This window comes from Bactrocera neohumeralis, chromosome 4 (assembly GCF_024586455.1).
Source record: "Bactrocera neohumeralis isolate Rockhampton chromosome 4, APGP_CSIRO_Bneo_wtdbg2-racon-allhic-juicebox.fasta_v2, whole genome shotgun sequence".
NCBI lineage: Eukaryota > Metazoa > Arthropoda > Insecta > Diptera > Tephritidae > Bactrocera > Bactrocera neohumeralis.
In genome coordinates this window covers 88,012,144-88,029,817 of record NC_065921.1, presented here as the reverse complement: position 1 = coordinate 88,029,817, position 17,674 = coordinate 88,012,144, and the positions used below count along the sequence as shown (strand labels likewise).

General features: G+C 37.5%; 1 protein-coding gene across 1 annotated transcript in view; it reads left to right on the top strand.

The window, feature by feature from the left end:
* Positions 1-17,674, top strand: part of LOC126755612 (uncharacterized) — a 168,171-nt gene that overhangs the window by 59,582 nt on the left and 90,915 nt on the right. The window lies entirely within an intron of this gene.

The following is a 17,674-nucleotide window of genomic DNA, read 5'->3' as shown; positions in this document are numbered from 1 at the left end:
TTTCATGCTACTTTTGCACAAATTATATTATCACTTGACCTAATTAACTGTTCTGATACTGAAGAATAATGGCACCCGAATTTGGTAAAAAAAAAGGCACATGAAAGCTAAAAAAAAGTACACGAAAGCTAAAACAAAAGCGCATGAAAGCTCAAAAAAGCACATGAAAGCTCAAAAAGCTTAAGGAAGTTAAACAAAAGCATATGAAAGCTCAAAAAAGCACACAAAAATTAAACAAATACACATTAAAGCTTGAAAAAGCACATCAAAGCTCGAAAACAACATATGAAAGCTCAAAAAGCACATCAAAGCTCGAAAACAACACATGAAAGCTCAAAAAAGCACACAAAAGCTAAATAAAAACACATGAAAGTTCAAAAAAACAACATGAAAGTCCAAAATAGCACATGAAAGCTCAAAAACCACATAATAATTCTAAAACACTTAATAACCTAAAAATCTTGGCGATCCTCTATATTAAAAAGAGTTTTTTCAAACTTGATAAAAGAAAATGTTTTTGGTGCGAAGACGCTTTGACACAAATTAAAGTAAAATTTAAGCTTACATGTGGCTAGTTAAAGCAAAAAACCGAAACAATGCAAACCGATGCAAGCTCTTAAAACATATGAAAGCTCAAAGCGCGCATGATAACCCCAAAGACGACTCCTGAAAAACTTTAAACCCGCAAATCTTGTCGTCTCTCCGTATAGAAAAATCTTTTTGTCAAATTTGATATCAAATGTTTTACGCTAGATCGCGCTATGATAAATATTTGAGTAAAGCTCAAGTTTATATATAGAAGGCTTCATCAAAATTGCTGAAATAAAAAATATGAAAGCTTTCAAGCCATCTGCATTTCATTACACATTATTTTATTAATTAAAATATTATTTACATTTAAGCTCGAAGGCATAAATTACAGTTATTTTCGAAAATCATAAAGGAATTATTTCTGATAGTAATGAAAGCCGCTATACCCGCTGAAGGCAAACTCAGCTTTGTCTTATTAAGAAGGCATCAAAATATATATACACATAAAATATACATAGCATGTCAATACAAAATTTCTAAAATATTTTCCTCATTTCTCTCTTTTCAGGTAAGCCAGAATTCTAATATTTCATGAAAGTGATTTGCGACAAGGCTTCAGCTGTCAACTTGCAAGAAATAGAGGGCTTCCAACGAATGGGGTAACGACAAAGCGTTGCCTAGCCTTCAAGATTGTAAGACATACATACAGTAGGGCGGTACTAAAAAACGAAAATGCGCCTTTTAGTCTTAGCGCTAAAACGACAATAGCACTGAAGTTCGACAATAGCACAGAGCACTTTGAAATGTAGAAGCGTAGCAGGATAAAGACACCAATCCAATATAAAGATATGTATGTATGTATATATACGTGTGTGGCTAAAAATAGAGCGCAAAATCATGATCTACCGCTCTGTCAAGATTTCAGAGCTTCTATTCTATTTTCAACTCGAATCTATTTTATTTATATAACGTTCATATATTTCCTTGATATGTCTTGCTGTGTTGTGCGCGTTGTGGGTTTGACGTTGGAATAAAGTAGAACGATAATAGCAAGAGAATAGCTAGCAACTAAAAATAAAATAAAATCTGGCTGTGAAAAGCAATAGAAAAGCACAACTTACACACACATGCGGACACACACATATCCACTCAAAGCAAACAAAATGCTTTCCAAGCCACAGTTGTATTGCACTTGAGCGCAACACTTGGCGTGCTTGGCTTATAGAAAACAATACTGGGGAAGCGGGGGCTGGTGGTAGCTTACGATTGCTGAAAAGAAACAGCTTCTTCATCTTATGCGGCTTCCCAGGCTGCCAACTGTCAACGGCATGAAATGAGATACGCGCGAAGTCGGTTGGTTGGTTGGGCGTTGCAAGCGGCGCGCAAGGGGCGTTGGAGGCGCTGATAGCGGGTGTGACAGTGGCTTCAACTCACACATACACACGCGCTTACCAACACACCAGCGCGCGCACTATCACTGCGGCAAGTGCCGATTAGGTTCGTTGCTTGCGACAGACAGAGCCGTGTAGCATATGAGCGCGCCGCCGTTCCCTAGCCGCCACAGCAACTACAACTGTCAAGTGTGGCATGCCGAGTGAGCGTACGAGCGTAATATGCTGCGGGTAAACAAATTCATACAAATCTTATTTGTACACAAATCATTGTTGTCGGCAGCGGCGACCGGCACTTGAGCTGCGCGCACAAAAGCAAGGAATTTCTAAAACAAAAATAGGGGAGCAATGAAAAGACGCAAGCTACGCACACAAAGTGGTTGGTTGCCTGGCAAACGCGCTGCATAAAAGTGTGGTAGCAATAAAAAACTTATTCAAAACAAATTAAATAAATTGCGAAATATAAAAACAGACGAATATCACAATGCTTCAAGCAAACAAATGCGTCTGTCAATCAGCGCTGAGTATGAGCACGCAGCAGCATTGAAAATTCCCATAAAATTTGTAATTTGAGCGCTCGTACGCATACACCCCCTCGTTAGCGCAAATATTGCATGCAAACCCTTGACAGCCGATACAAATGCGTTCATACTGGAACTCATTTAAAAATACGCCATTTCTGGGCCTCTGTCAGTGGCACTTGAATTGTTTATAAACAACGTCACGACCAAAGTGTCAAGTGCAACACTGGCGTTCGCCATAAAGAAGCGCTGCCTTGCAATGTGCAGTCGTGTTAGTCAGCGGCATGCAGCTGCCGATTGGCAGAAGGCTACGCTGTCAGCCAGGCAAACGATTTGACAAGTGTGTCTAATCCGAGGCAGTTACGCACGTATAAGCCCATATTCGCATGGATCCATAAAGCAAGTCTTAAAGTGTGTGTGTATGAAAGCAAAAAATTCTGTTCAAAAATATATGTCTTTGATATTTGAAATGTCGGGACATGTGCGTGGAGTTTCAGCTGAGCAGTCAAGCCAGGCTTATGATAGTCAACTTGGATGAGTGCGCGATGATGACACTGGTTAAATTTGAATAAATTTCCTCCGAATCTTATTTAAATTTATTGCATTTTTATACCCACGAAGTTTTTAATATCTAAAAATGTTGGGGACCCTAGAAAGTAAGTATAGAACTAATCGAAGTATGGAGTTGAGTCGATTTAGTCGAACTAGTCCGTCAGGTTTTGAGATATCGATCAGAAATTTTGCACAGGTCGTTTTTGTTCTAAAATGCTGCTCATTTGTCGGAACTGCCGAAATCTGAACACTGAAGCATATAGCTGCCATACGAACTGTCCGTTCGAATGAAGTACTTGTATGGAAAACTTTTTCAATTTAAGAGATATCTTCACGAAATTTGGCGCAGTTTATTGCCTTAGGCAACAAAGCAATCTGAAAAGAAGTTGTTCAAGTTGCCATATAGGCATAAAAACAAAGTCAAAATCAAGTCCTCGTATGGAAAATAGAAATTGTTCAGAAGTTATCTAAAGGATGAAACTATTCAGATCGGATCACATATAGCTGCCATACAAACTGAACTATAAAAATCAAATCCTCGAATGGAAAACTTTTTCAGTTTAGGAGATATCCCTATGAAATTTGGCGCAGACAGTTACCTAAGGAAACAGTTCAACCTTAAGAGAAATTATTCAGATCGGATCACTATAGCATATAGCTGCCATACAAACTGAATGATCAAAATCAAATCCTCGTTTGGAAAAATTTTTTATTTGATGATCGTCACCAAATCTAGCATGTATTATAATCTGCATAAGGCATTTTCCGAAAATTTTGTTTAGATCGGATCACTATAGCATATACATATATAGCTGCCATACAAGGTGACCTATCAAAAGCAAGCGCTTACATGGAAAGCTTTTTCATTTGGCGAGATATTTTCAATAAATTTGTTATGGACTACTGGCCAAGACAACGCTACAATCTTAAAAAATTTAAAAATTTGAATAAATATTTCCACATTTCCACAACTCCGTCCCACGGTGAGTGCGTGTGCTCACATACTTGATTCGCTTTTATTTTTACACATTTTGAATTTTTTTTATTTTCGTCAGTTGAGCAGTAAAAAATATTTCACGCACACTTCAAAAACACATTCAAAGCAACTCAAAACACCATTTGACACATGTGTGTACACCATCCGTGCGTGCGTGTGCTCCTACTGTCAGTCCACATGTCCTTTGGCAACAAACAAAGCGGAGCGCAATCATATTCGGCGGCGCCTTTCACACACAGAGCTCAGCTGAACGCATTTTTTAGCAGCACAAACATTTTCAACAGCAACACATACAAAAAGGCAATAAAAGTACAAAAAAAACAAGGCAAAACAGCAACAACAACGTGCCGTGGGTGCCACTGAGCGTTTGGGTTGTGGTGTGAAGCGTTGAATTGCTTTTGTCAACGCATGTCTGTCAGCCCGAGAGTCGTTGGCAGTCGGCAGTCGGCTTAAATTTTTGACATTTCAGTTGACACTTTCGTTTGCCCTGCAACGCCCGAACTGCTCGTCATACGGCCAAGGGCTCACCGGGTTGCGTGCGTTGCGCCAACAACTGATGTGTCTGAAATGGGCTGTTATGTGTTTGACTTGAATTTCTGTGCATGTATGTATGTGTGTGCGCCGTTTGGCGTGTCGGTGTTTGTCCGTTTGTTGGTTGGCTGTCGCTTTGTTGTGTCGTTGTTGTCATGAATTTTTATTAAGGTACTGGCTGTTGCTGCCGCCTCGGTCCTGTGGCTGCTGCACATTATTTAATTCAAATTTTCCGCGAAAATTCGCAGAAGGTCTTCATTTCATTCACCAGTCGTGCCATTGTTCCTTCAGTCATTTGTTGCACCCTTTGGCGACCTTAGCGCGCACTTGAAGACAGTTTTGATGACAATGTGACACGGTTGTTGGTGTTGCAGCGCGCAGCAAAGAAATCAGTTAACGCGTTACGTATTAGGATAAATGAAGTTTTGAAAATTAAATCTTATTTTAAATATTTGAGTGTACTAAATGTGTCGGCGCTGTTTGGAGCGGTTTGTTACATTGTGTTGTTGTTATGATCAAAACATTTGATTTTTTTATTTTAAAATATTTTTTACATATTAAGTTTCCTTTGTTTTTTCATGATTTTTATTGCACTAGGAGGCTCACCTAGTGTGACAGCCTAAAAAAAATTTATTTATGGGAGTAGTCTAAAAGTAAAATTCTACTCATACTAATGCACTGGACGGATTCTCTTTAATGACTGTAATTCAGAACCTTCTAATGACATCGATTCGCTCAAAGTATATTATTTTTAAAGGTATAAACTATCGAAATTTGAAAAAAAAATATTTTTTTTCTAAATTTAAGTCCAGGTAAATACCTCATAAGTCAATTTTTTTGCTCTAGCCCAACTGTTTGCATACTTTTATAAATTTCGTATAAAAAATCTATTAGAAAAATAGTTTTTAACTCCATTTTCTAACTTCGATTCAATACTTTTTCATTTAACCTATTCAGCTTCTTCCAAAATGTAGGTAACACTTAATATTTTTGCAATGAAAATTAGTATTGCCTACAATTAGGCTTATTTTAGCTAAGTCACACACCTAATGAGCTAAAAATACTGCTATAGTCTACACTACTACTAAAATATGTTTGTCTGCTAGAATTCTACTCCCTCGTTTTATATTTTTTTCATTTACCATATTCAGCAAAGCCCTAAATGTAGGAAACATTTTAAATTTTTGTAATGAAAATTAATCTTGCCTACAATTGGGCCTGGTTTAGCTAGGACACACACCAAAAAGGCTGAAAAAGTCTTCATTAGAATCTCTAAAATATTTTTGTTTACAAAGTAATATTATGCTCTAATGGAAATTTTTAAATTATTTTTAAGTTAAATTTATATCGAAAACTATTATATGCCTAAACACTTCAAATCAGTTCTTATTAATTGCGTACTTTTTGCATTCTTCAAACATTTTGACTACATACTGAAAGTATTAGAAGTCTTCCCATGTTCTTAACAATATGCTTGGTGCTCCCCCAGTAGCTCTTTGTAACACACTGCCCGCGAAATACATTTTTTTCTCAAGAAAGAAAGTGCTTCGTTCTTCATAGCTCAAACTGTGTGCTGATTTTGTGTACCCTCAAAAGTGTAATTTTAATAAAAAATTATATTTTCACTCGTAAATCTCTGCCAAACGCCAAATGTCACGCAAAGCAAATTAAAACGCCTTTAAGTAGACTTTACTTAGCTGCTGATGGCGGCGGTGTTGATAAGATTTTCAAGACACACAGGCATTAACTTACGATAAAGTTTATGGTTGCGTGTATGTAATGTCGTTAAAAATTTTATTAACTGTAATTGGGGGTATTATGACTTTAATTTTTTTATTTAGAATATTTTTGTTAATCATTTTTTTATAATTTTTATTTTTTTCTTTTTATATTTTTTTTTTGGTTTGTAGTTCTATTTTATTAATTTTTATCATTATATGTTTTATGAATTTGAATTTATATATATTTTTTTTATTATTTTTTTGTATATTAACTTTCGTCTTATTCTTTTTTTGGTTTTGAGTTTTGTTTTATTATAACTTTTCTCTGATTTTTTTAATTTTTTGTTATATGAATTTCAATATGTATTTTTATATTCTTTTTATAATTTTTTCCTTGTTTATTCTTTCTTATTTATATTTTTTTGTGTTTTTTTTTTATTTCATTATTATTATTTTTTTGTTTTTTAATTCAGTTTTATTCATTTTTATTATCTTTTTTGATTTTATTATTCATTGTATAACTTTTGATATTTGTATTTTTATATTAATTACATTTTTTTTTTTGCATATTTTTATTTATTTGAGTTTGTTTTATATTTTTTTTTCATAATTTTATTTAAGTTTTTTTACAATATTTTAATATTTTATATCATTATTAGTTTTGAGTTTTGTTTAATTATTTTTTTATTTTATTTTTTTTAGTTTTTTTTTTTTGTCATACTTTTTTTTACATTTTTTGGTTTTATTTTTTCTTATAATTTTTTTGCATATTTTTATTTATCTTAATTTTTTTTTGTATTACTTTTTTTATTTTTGATTTTTTTTAAATTATTTTTTGTGTTTTATTACAAAAAGAAAGTGTTGAGCGCCTCAAAATTAAATTTTTTTCTAAATTATCGTTTACTCTTACTTATTTTCCATTCCGATTAGAGTTTGGTTGAGTTATAGAGTAAAGCAAATAAATACGACAGCAAAGTAAACAAAAAAGCTGGAGATACCCGTTGGGGCTTATGCATGTTACGTGTTAATGTCGCTGTTCAACTACTTGTATACATATTTATACACATGTGCAGCGATAAAGAACCTACCTGCCTACATAGTTGCCCACATAACTTACAGAACTTGCATTAGTTCGTGCATGTCGCTTGCAAGTTCGGTTGCTGCAGTTGTTGTGGCCGTTCTCCGCCACTCCGCGCTATCTCCTCGTTCATTGTTGTTGTTGTTACAGTGCATACTAAATATATCAGCTGCCGGTGTTTGCCTGTGTGTGTTAGTTTGTTTAATTCTTGTTTTTCTGTTCGCCGTACGACTTGCTTTCCTCCCGCTTTCGCCTTCGTTTTTTATCTATTTATTTTCTAGATTCTACTTCTGTCACTTGCATGCGCTGTTATTTGCTTTGCCATGTCAACAAACTAATTTCAAATACAACAATCGCTGTGTCAACAATCGGCGAGGAGACGAGCGGTCGACCGGCAGTTGCACCGCCAAACATACTTACACGAACAGCAAATACTTCGGTCATGCTCTAGATTTCCACAAAATGTTTTCCGCCGCATCGCCGCTGCTGAGCACTTCACTTCAATTTACTTTTTGCTTATCTTTCTTCTGTCCATCAACTGATAAGCAGCCTTCTTCTTTTTCTTTGCTTTTGACACTCTCCTCTCGCTTATTGTTCGTGGCACCGACAACTCGTTTGCAACGTTTTCATATTTATATTGCGAGTAATTCATCAAAAATAATTCATTGCCCACATTTCATCATTCAAGCGCTCGGACAGCTCGGTAATCGATATTTGGGGCTGGCTCCGGCGGCAGGCGGTGTTCGCCGAGGCGCTGTTGGGGACTGGAGAGGCATTTTGTTCAAGCTGGTGCTCCTTCAAAGTGGAAAAGTGTCATGAAAGTGAATGGCGCTGACGCCACTCCACCGGCGTCGTCGGCTGTTGAACGCTTCACTTTCTTTCGCTGGAGATTGAATTTTCTTTGAATTTCGCAGGCGACAGTCACGACACACGCCGATATCGATTATCAATTGATTTCAGTTCTTATGAATATTGTGTACTTGTTGTCGTTCCTTGAATTTTCAGCGCAAACAAAGGGGCTGCGCCCACGTGTCCGAAAGTGGGCGCAGATTAAGCGATTTGAACTCTAAAGCGCAGTTAAGTGGAAAATGAATGGAGAATTGTTTCAAAATAAAAGCGGTTATTAAGGTCATCGGCATTTTTGATAAAATTCTTTCCTTATCGTAATCGCCTTCCGATTAAGTGCTTGCTTAATGAAAGTATGAAAATGAAAAGTAAAAGCGAGCTCTTTAACTGAAAGTTTATATGAAAGATTCGAGTTTTACCACCCAACAAGACAGATAGGTAATAGTGTTGGAAGAACTTTTGATGAATTTGTTCACTAGAAGTAAAATTAAATATACATGAAGTCACAAAATACCCGAAAAACACCCTCAATCGTTAAAGTACCAAGAACATAGCAAAATAACGTTTCTCTCGATCTTTTCTTGTCAATAATTCCTCGAAAATAATTAATCCGGTGCTCGTCAGAGATGTATTGCTTCGCCAGAGCCGTTTTAGTTTTTTACTTCCCGATACCCGTGTGACCTTGAACCACTTTAAAGAGCTTTCTTAAAGTTCTTCAGTTCCTAATGCTTTAACCTTAGCTACGAAGACTCAACCGCATATAGATTAGTATTTTAAACCCTAGACTGCATTCTTGGCTTTCCTCCTAAACTTTGATCTGTTTTAAAATACCCCTGCGTAGCCTTAGGGCTTTTGATTTATTTCAGGGTTTAACTCTTCTTAAGCTTAAGAGTCTTTCAAGCAAAAGTGACCAACCATCAATTTGGAAATTGTGAAGCAGAAGAGCTTGCAAGAAAAGGCACCCATAGCCAAATTCTTTAGGACCGGAGCGAGCAGGGATTTCCCTGTCATTGCCCATTCTGGCGCTGGATCTATGAGCTTCGCGCGAGCTCAGCAAACTCCAGAGTGAAACATAAATGTTCCATTAGCACATCGCTGCAATGAAAGGCGTCCTATTTGAACTTCGTCTCAGTAGCACTCCTGCAGTGAGGCTAAAGATTTTGTAGGACGCAGCTTGTTAAGGTTGAAATGAAGAAGATGAAGTGGAAACATCTAAACACTTTCTCCTTCACTTTCCAACTTTCGTCAGTCTAAGGTTGAAGCATTTCGGTTGTCACACCTCTTATGAATCCGAGGAATTAACTGGTATCCATTCCAGTCTCAGCCTTAAATTTTTAGCAAGTTCTAGGCGTGTTGCTGATATGCGAGGGTCTTTCTGATACATACCTAGAAGTTTTGGGCATTACAAGGAGCAATCTATAGCAGTCCAAGTGGGATTTTTCGTAACTAAAGCTTAACTTTTCAGTGACCTTTTTCAGTGTCGCCTGACCTTTTATGGTTACACTTATTACCACATCTCAATCTTAACTGCTGTTGAGACTTCCATGCAATTTTATTTAATGCTTGTTCCGTTCAGAATCTTCCCAAGTTTCGAAAAGCCTTTGCTGATTTTTACGATTCGGTCGAATACAGTTAGAGGCGTCTAAAATGAACTCTCGAGATAAGTGCGCGGTTCAAGGTTACAAATCACTGTCAGAAGTAGCGCAGAACTCTGTCGAGTTGACAGTTTTTGACCGCATAAAAAATTCGCGTCCGTTCCGGTTAATTAGAGCCGACTGTCGTAAGAACGGCAGTGGCAGAAGTGGTGATATCTATTTATAAATTATATAAAAGAGAATAAGGCTGCTTTTTGATAAATTAGCCAGAAGAAAGTGTATAATTTAATTCTCAAGTTCTCGCTGCTTTCGAATCTGTCAATATCATTCCAGACTCACACCCAAAAAATGCTTACCTTCTTGTCTATAAAACTTTCTTCCAACTTCTTTATTTCCATTTTGGTAATAAATAGCTTTCCTCAAACAAGAAAACTATTTCAACCGAAGCTATCTACAGAACTATCAAACTATATCGCTGCTCATCCTACGCGAGGCAGCAAGCGCAATGCCTTCTTCATCGCTTTGTTTGCTGAAACACACGACACGATAAACTAATTTCCGTGCAACCGGAAATCAAAGCCAGCTGAAAAAGGAAAGGCAAAATTTAAACAGGAAGTGTGATAATGCAAAAATCGAAGTGTGAAACGATTGAAGTGCACGCACGTGCGTCGACTCCCAAGCAGCGCGCAGCAAGCAGCAGTGAGCAAAACGAAGAGATAACGACTACAATGAGCAGATAAGCGGATGAGCGTGTAAAAAACAAAATGGAAGAGTGCGCAAAAATCAAAGACAGCCACAAACGGCGAGCATGTGCAACGCTGCGTGCGTGCCACACTTTATGCTTGCGTGCTAAGCGTGCTGCCAACTGACGCGATTGCTAAATAAATAGCACAAAAGCAGAATGCTGAACACAATGGCAGCGCGTGTGAAAAGCTGCTTACAGAAACAGAAACAGAAACAGGAAATTAGAAAAAAAAGTTGAAAAATTCTACGCAGATAATTACCATATACCAATATTGCCACAGCCATAAATTATTGGTCGCCACACGCCCAAATATTTATAGATTTTATTAGCGTTTATCGAATGGCTGCCACTTCTCCACTAGCAGCTCATTTTCCGCGCAACGCCTTGGCCGCCTGTGCCAAAATTTTAGTTGAATGTAATGACTGTGGAAATAACACATGGTTCCGCCGCTTCCTACGCCTGCTGGCTTAGACTTCGTGCTGCCACAACAGCTGCGTCCGTTGCCACAATTCTCAATTTTTTCTACGGTTTCGCCGGTTTATTTTCCATTTTCTTTTGCGACCACCGCAGCACGAACGCGCGCACACTCTTCCCTTGCCTTCATCGCATATTTACAAAGTTGCATGTTGCTGCCGCTGTCTGTGGTGTTGCGGTCTTTTTATGTTGCCACTGCTGCTTGCCGTCTCCGTGCAAGTCGAAATTTCATCAAAATCCATGCGTGATCCCGCCGTACATACGCCTCAGCCGCACGTCAATTAAATGGCTGCGAATTCCACTTGTGAGGCGGTGCGGCGCGGCAGCGCGCTGTGTGCGCGCGCGTAAATCAGCTATTTTATGCGCGTTTTATGGATTTCCGTGCGTTTTGTGACGCGCGCTTGTTTACATTTGATTACACTTGTTGTGTACACGCGCGGCATAAATGCGGCAACTACAGTGCGCTGCGCAGCGCTCACGGCTTTGCTGTTGCACTCAAGCGCTCGCCTTACACATTCAATTGTTTCACCAACATTTTGCTACAATTTCGAAAATTGCGCTTTGTTGTTGTTGCAGCGTCTCAAATTTTGTTTTCATTGTTCGTGCGCCAATATTGCTGATTAACAAGGGCAGCAACAAAGCAAAACATGAGTGCTGGGTGTAGTTGTAGTGGGTAGTGAAACCACTTCACCAGCGCCAACAAACACTCTCAGCTGAAGTATTGAGTTTGCGTTTATTTGATTTTTCTTGTTGCTGCTGTCCCTCCGGTCTATTGTGCCGTTAACCAACTACCCGAACACAATGGGTCCGGGTTCACAACAAATGCTTCGTAAATACTTTCGCTTTTGTTACGCACCCCCTTCGGGATCCCTTTGATTTTTAGCAAACCGCACGCTGCTCCCTCTCTCTCTCTCTCTCATTCTCTGTTTTTCGTGCGTATCCTTCACCTTTTGGCATTCATCATAAATTCCACTATACAATACACCAGCACAACAAAGCTGCAACAGTCCGCCCACAATCAATATCGTTTATACGCCCACGCCGCCCTCGCCCTCACCCTCCACTTCACTTCATTTCATTTCTTTCCTCGTTTATTTGTCTAGGCGTACGGGTTCATGCGCCTAGCAGCGGTCCGCAGCCCTTCCGCACCCCACGCGCCTGCCGGCTCTGGCTCCTTTTGCTGGCGTTTCATGTTCTGTACGTGTTGTTTGCTTGTTGAGCGAAAATCTAATTATTGCCGAGCTTAAATATTTGCACAAAATACTATTTCATACACTTCGTGCGCTCTCGAACGCATTGTTGTCGCTGTTGTTGTTGTGCATTACCTCAAATGTTTGTTGTTGTTGTTATTATTATTGCTTACGCTGTTGTTTCGACTTTCTGCTGTTCTTTCCAATTTTACCATTGTCGTTTTCGTTGTTGTTGTTGTAATGTTTGTTATTGGCGAGTTGTTGTAATTTCAATCATCCAACACATGCTTACAATTCATTACAAGCAATCTCCCTTTGGGAGTTGGCCTCTCCACAATGGCTACGCACTCACTTTCATCGCCCGAAAATGGTATTTAATCTATGAAATGGAATTTCGTTCTAGATTTGCGCTTCCATTGAATTCATTACTCGGTATGGCAGCGAGCGTGTGTGCGAAACGTGTTTAACATAAATTTTACATAATTTTCGGTTGTCATTTGGTTAAACAACTTGACACGATAGTTGGTTGGACTAAAAAGTTTTTAATTAAGAAAAGAAAGAAATTAAAGAATTAGCCTTTGGTCGAAAGAAGCTTTCAAAATGAATTAGCTTTAAAAGCTTAGCTGACTGCGCTTGCTTTGAAAATTTAACAGCAAATGTCCAGAAAATACTGTCTTAAGAGAAAATTAATGATGAAGAGCAGGCTTCCACTACATAATTTAGCAGTTTCACTCTGAAGTCAATCCCTAAGTGAAGATCTCCACTTATCCGAGTTTAAAACCAATCAATGAATTGCTTTACATTAGCAACTTTAGCGGAGTGTGTTTTTTGGTTACAAATATCGAAAGATGTGCTAGAGATAAACGAGTAGAAAACTCTATCCACTGACGTTTTGAAAGTGTGTCGTTTAGTTGATAGAAATTCAAATTCAAATTCAAATAATCTTCAAAAGTAATATATATTGACTCTTTGGACATGATATCATACACGATCTCAGGTTAAATTGGCATTCCGATCAGGAAAAAGCGATCCATTAAGAATTAATTTCAATATTATCACTCCCGGAACGAATCTTTGTTTCTGGGAACGACAGTTCTGATGACGACGTCTACACGTTCACTGACAGTTAAAAGAGTGAAATAGGAACAGTGCTGGGCGTCTTCTGCAGTAATCCATACACAAAAGGCAGCTCCAAACTAAAAGCCTACAATTCAGTCCTTCAGGTCGAAATTGTGGGCGTAACAGAACGTGTCAAGTGGGCTACTGTTCGAACCAGCAAGTCCACTAACCTTCCAATGGATAGCCAAGCGGTAATTAAGGTTCTTCGTAGCCACAATTAAGGCTATTCGTAGCGCCAATACACAGCTTCATTGCGTTAGATTGTGCAAGCAGGCAATAACCAGACTATCAGTGGTAACTCGGTTAATATCATATGGATACCCGGTCATATAGAAGGAAATGAAAAGACAGACGAGCTGGCCCGTTGGGAACCCAGTTACATTAAGCTGTCCAGGCCATTCAGTTCCTTCAAGGGTTCTTTGCAATGGACTCTATCAAAGATACTGCAGCACATTACCACAAAGAAACTTGGGGTAGTTTTGATGGTGGACAAACTAAAGAACTCATATTCTAGAATAAAGATACATTGTAATATACCCTTAAAATTTGGGAAAAGTGGATGCGGTGATATAATTTTCAAAAGACAAGAAAAAGCTGGGTATTGGCGCCGGGGATAATGAGAGGCTGGACCTCCAGACAGTTAATACGGAATACATTCCATGGCTGCCAATTCTCCAAATTAAGAGTCATTGGGCAGCTGGTGTGGAGGAAAAATCAGATTTTTGGCCAAATTTACTCAGTTAGAGATAGATAAGGCTTAATTTGGTTACCACCCGGAAGCATAATGAGAGTAATGATGGCCTAAGTGCTGTTATCCGGCGGTCATGCGAGGCGCCCCTTTTCAACTAAACAAAGAAGCAACCAAGATTTTTGATTTACGCTGTCGCCATACGGCTTGCGATCGTATCTTATGTTATGTTATGTTATGTTATATTATGTTATGTTATGTTATGTAATGCTATGTTATGTTATGCCATGTTATGTTATGTCATATGTTCCTGCCTCGCACTCACGCAGCTGCCGAATATTTGTTAATAAATTTTTAAATAATATTTTCAATGATATTATAATTTTCTGCTGCGAAGGAAACATTAAGCTTAAATATTTGACTTCATGCGATATATTTTTTAATCATGCCTTAATGATTTCATTTCCGAAAGATTTCAATTAAACATTTCTTCAGCATGTCTGTAGGCTATTATAAATATTTTCTGTTCTAATATACTATAAGCACGAACTGAAATCTGACAAATTAATTAATTGCTTGCGAACATCAAAGATTTCAGCTTTCCATATGCAAATTAAGCTAATTCTCTCATGTTCCGTTCTGTGTCTTTGCAAAAGTCTTACAATTTGGTCTTTTATTAGTCTTACTTCTTGGTAAGGGTGCCAGCTTAGCACATAAGTATCTCTTTATTATTATAAATATTCCAAAAATATTCTCCACTTATTAACTTTTAGCAAATTTATATTTTCTTAAAGAAAATCAAATATTTGTTGCCAGCAGCTTAGCTTTTTCATGCCACATATAGTCGTAAATTAAGTCGCCCATATTAAATTGTTGTAGCATTTCACACATAAAATTTCTCACAGCCAACTTTAAAGCCTGCTTTGTTGAAATTCCAATTTAATTGCTTGCATTTTCAGCTTCATTGCACAAAAATTCTTGTTTTCAATATCGTTTTTGCTCTGCGCAAAGAAATTTAAATCCAATTAAAATTGCATAAATATTAAAAAGGATTTAGCTGGAAATTCAAGGCACTTAATACACCGGCTTAGGTCACAAAAGCAAATAACTGCACATATCTGTGTGCGTATGTGTGCAAGTGTGCGTATGTGTGCAAGTGTGCTGTTAGGCTGATATTAAATATGAAAGTTCTGCACCTCACCAAAGTCCATTTGAATCGATAATTTAATTAAACGCTTACATTTGCATATGCGTATCGAATTACTACCAATTTATCTATCACATAACGGCGCATTTTACAACTGCAACATGCATATCGTCACATAAAATGCAAAACAACGTAACAGCAAAACAATCGAAATTGAGTTTTTTATTGCTTATGATTCACTACATCACATTATATATGATATGATAAAATTTTCAGCTTTCGCTATCAGGATAACCAATATATAAACATATAACCAATACATAACCATTTTATAACCAAAACTCAATTTGAGTTACAATTACTTACGATTTACCACATCATATAACAAATATGTGTACAAAATTTTTAGTCATCGTTGTCAGAATAACCAATATATAACCAATGTATAACCAATACATAACCAATATATAACCAATACGTAACCATTTTATAACAGAAACGCAAATTTTGCTTCAAATAAGTGATGCCTATCATATCGTTTTTCCTTCGCCTGTAAACTTAAGAAATGTGATGTTACATCATTTTGCATATTAGGTGAGCATATGTGCTATTGCATGTGGTGCAACAACAACAACAAGTTGAGCAAATATAAATTAATATTTAATAATTCGATTTACATGATTTATTAGAAGGAGAATTTGCGAGCGCTTCGTCATTCAATGTAATCGTGAGCAATGCACGGAGATTACGGACATTTTTTGCTGAGAAATTGCCAAAAAATATTTTGATAATAATTTTAAGCTGAGTTTTCGCCCACACTGCCGGGAAAGATTAACGAGCATCATAACTGCCACAGTGATTTAATTACCGGCGTTTGGCTCGCTCCCTAAGCGCGATTTTTAAAAACGGTAATGAAAAATTTCATTGAAAAAGCAATGAATTGCACAAATTAATATCGCATAATACGCTTAATCGACTGGAAGTATGCACATGCAACACTTTTGTTATTCGCTGAAATAAATCAAAATTCATTTCGAGTTCGCTACTTTTTCATTTTCGAAAGAATTTGCCACAAAAAAATTAATTAATCACGCTTAGAAGTTTTTGAAAGCTGCAGGCGCCAACCAACACCCACAGCGCAGCGTTATTAATTGCTATTTGTTGCATGACAGCAACGCAGGCGTAAAGCGCGTTAAAGCAGCAGCAGAAAGAAAAATCTTTACGAAAACGAAAAGTTGAAAAATTAAAGTTCAATTTTTAAAACTCAGCAGTCACAAATTTCGATCTCACTATTTATTGTTGTTATTTGTTGCCTGTTGTGAGGTCGTTGCAACAAATATTTTGACAGCGCGCCAGCTGGGTGTGTGTGAAAGTGCCACCGCCACCAACATTATGACAACGCACTTGGCTTTTAAAGCAATTACTTAACAAATATCACTTACGCGCCCTGCCACCAGCCAGCCGCCAAAAATTCGAAAAATATGCGTGGCGCTTAGTCTAGATCAATGGCATTAGTTTGATGAAATGCCATCATCACTGTGGCGGCAGCGCGCACACACATAAGCTTTGGCGCCTAAAAGCTGCTGGCGTTACGAATTTTCATGTGATTAATCAAAATAATCACAACATTCTCTCAAATCTCTGCAAGCGTTCACGCACGCTGACGCCGTCTTCGCTGTGTGCTTATGCGGAAGATTGCGTTTTTGTTTTGGTAAACACATCAATCGTTCTTTGATTGTCGGGCGATAATTGATTTTCCAGCAAATGAAATGCGCATCAAGTGAAATATTTACAAAATAACACACACAAACAAATATATTGATACATATGCACATACATGCATATGCATAGTTACAGACCTATAAACACAACATATACATATGTTTACACTTGTAATGCGTGGAGAGCGTGGCAAATCGATCACTTCCGTCATACACGATTTATTTGATGGACACAGCTCCGCTTTCTTATCTCTCACAGTAGCTGTTCATGGTATATGTGTTGCTTGCGGTATTATAGTGGAAGCAAGGCATGCTTGGGAAACTTGTTTGGCCACTTTCACTTTGTTTGAGACATTCTTTGGTGATATATTTTATACGCTGTACTTCTCAGCTAGAAAGCGACAGAAACAGCGGAGAGTTGAGCGGATTTCTGAGAAGCGTATTCCATTTTCTTATTCCGGGAAAATGTCGATTTGCACGATACTTCTGCTTAAAGTCTGAGTGGCAGCTATTTTTAAGTTTGTCAGAGCTATGATTTTGCTCTCATTTTACTCCCTACTCATTTGCTGACTTCTAGTATTAAGAAAAGAAACATTAGCGTCCTGGTTTTATCTCTTTAGAATTCTATAATACCTTTGTATTAATAAAATAATATTTTGAGTAATTAAAGAAACATTAAAAATTAGTTATTCACTTTTGTGTATAATGCTCAACTGGCTTATGAAATATGTATGATATTTCGAGGAGCACGCATATAATCTTCTCTCATTATCACTTCAACTTTTCGTTCCCACTATAATTGTTGATACTGAGTATCCATATCTTTA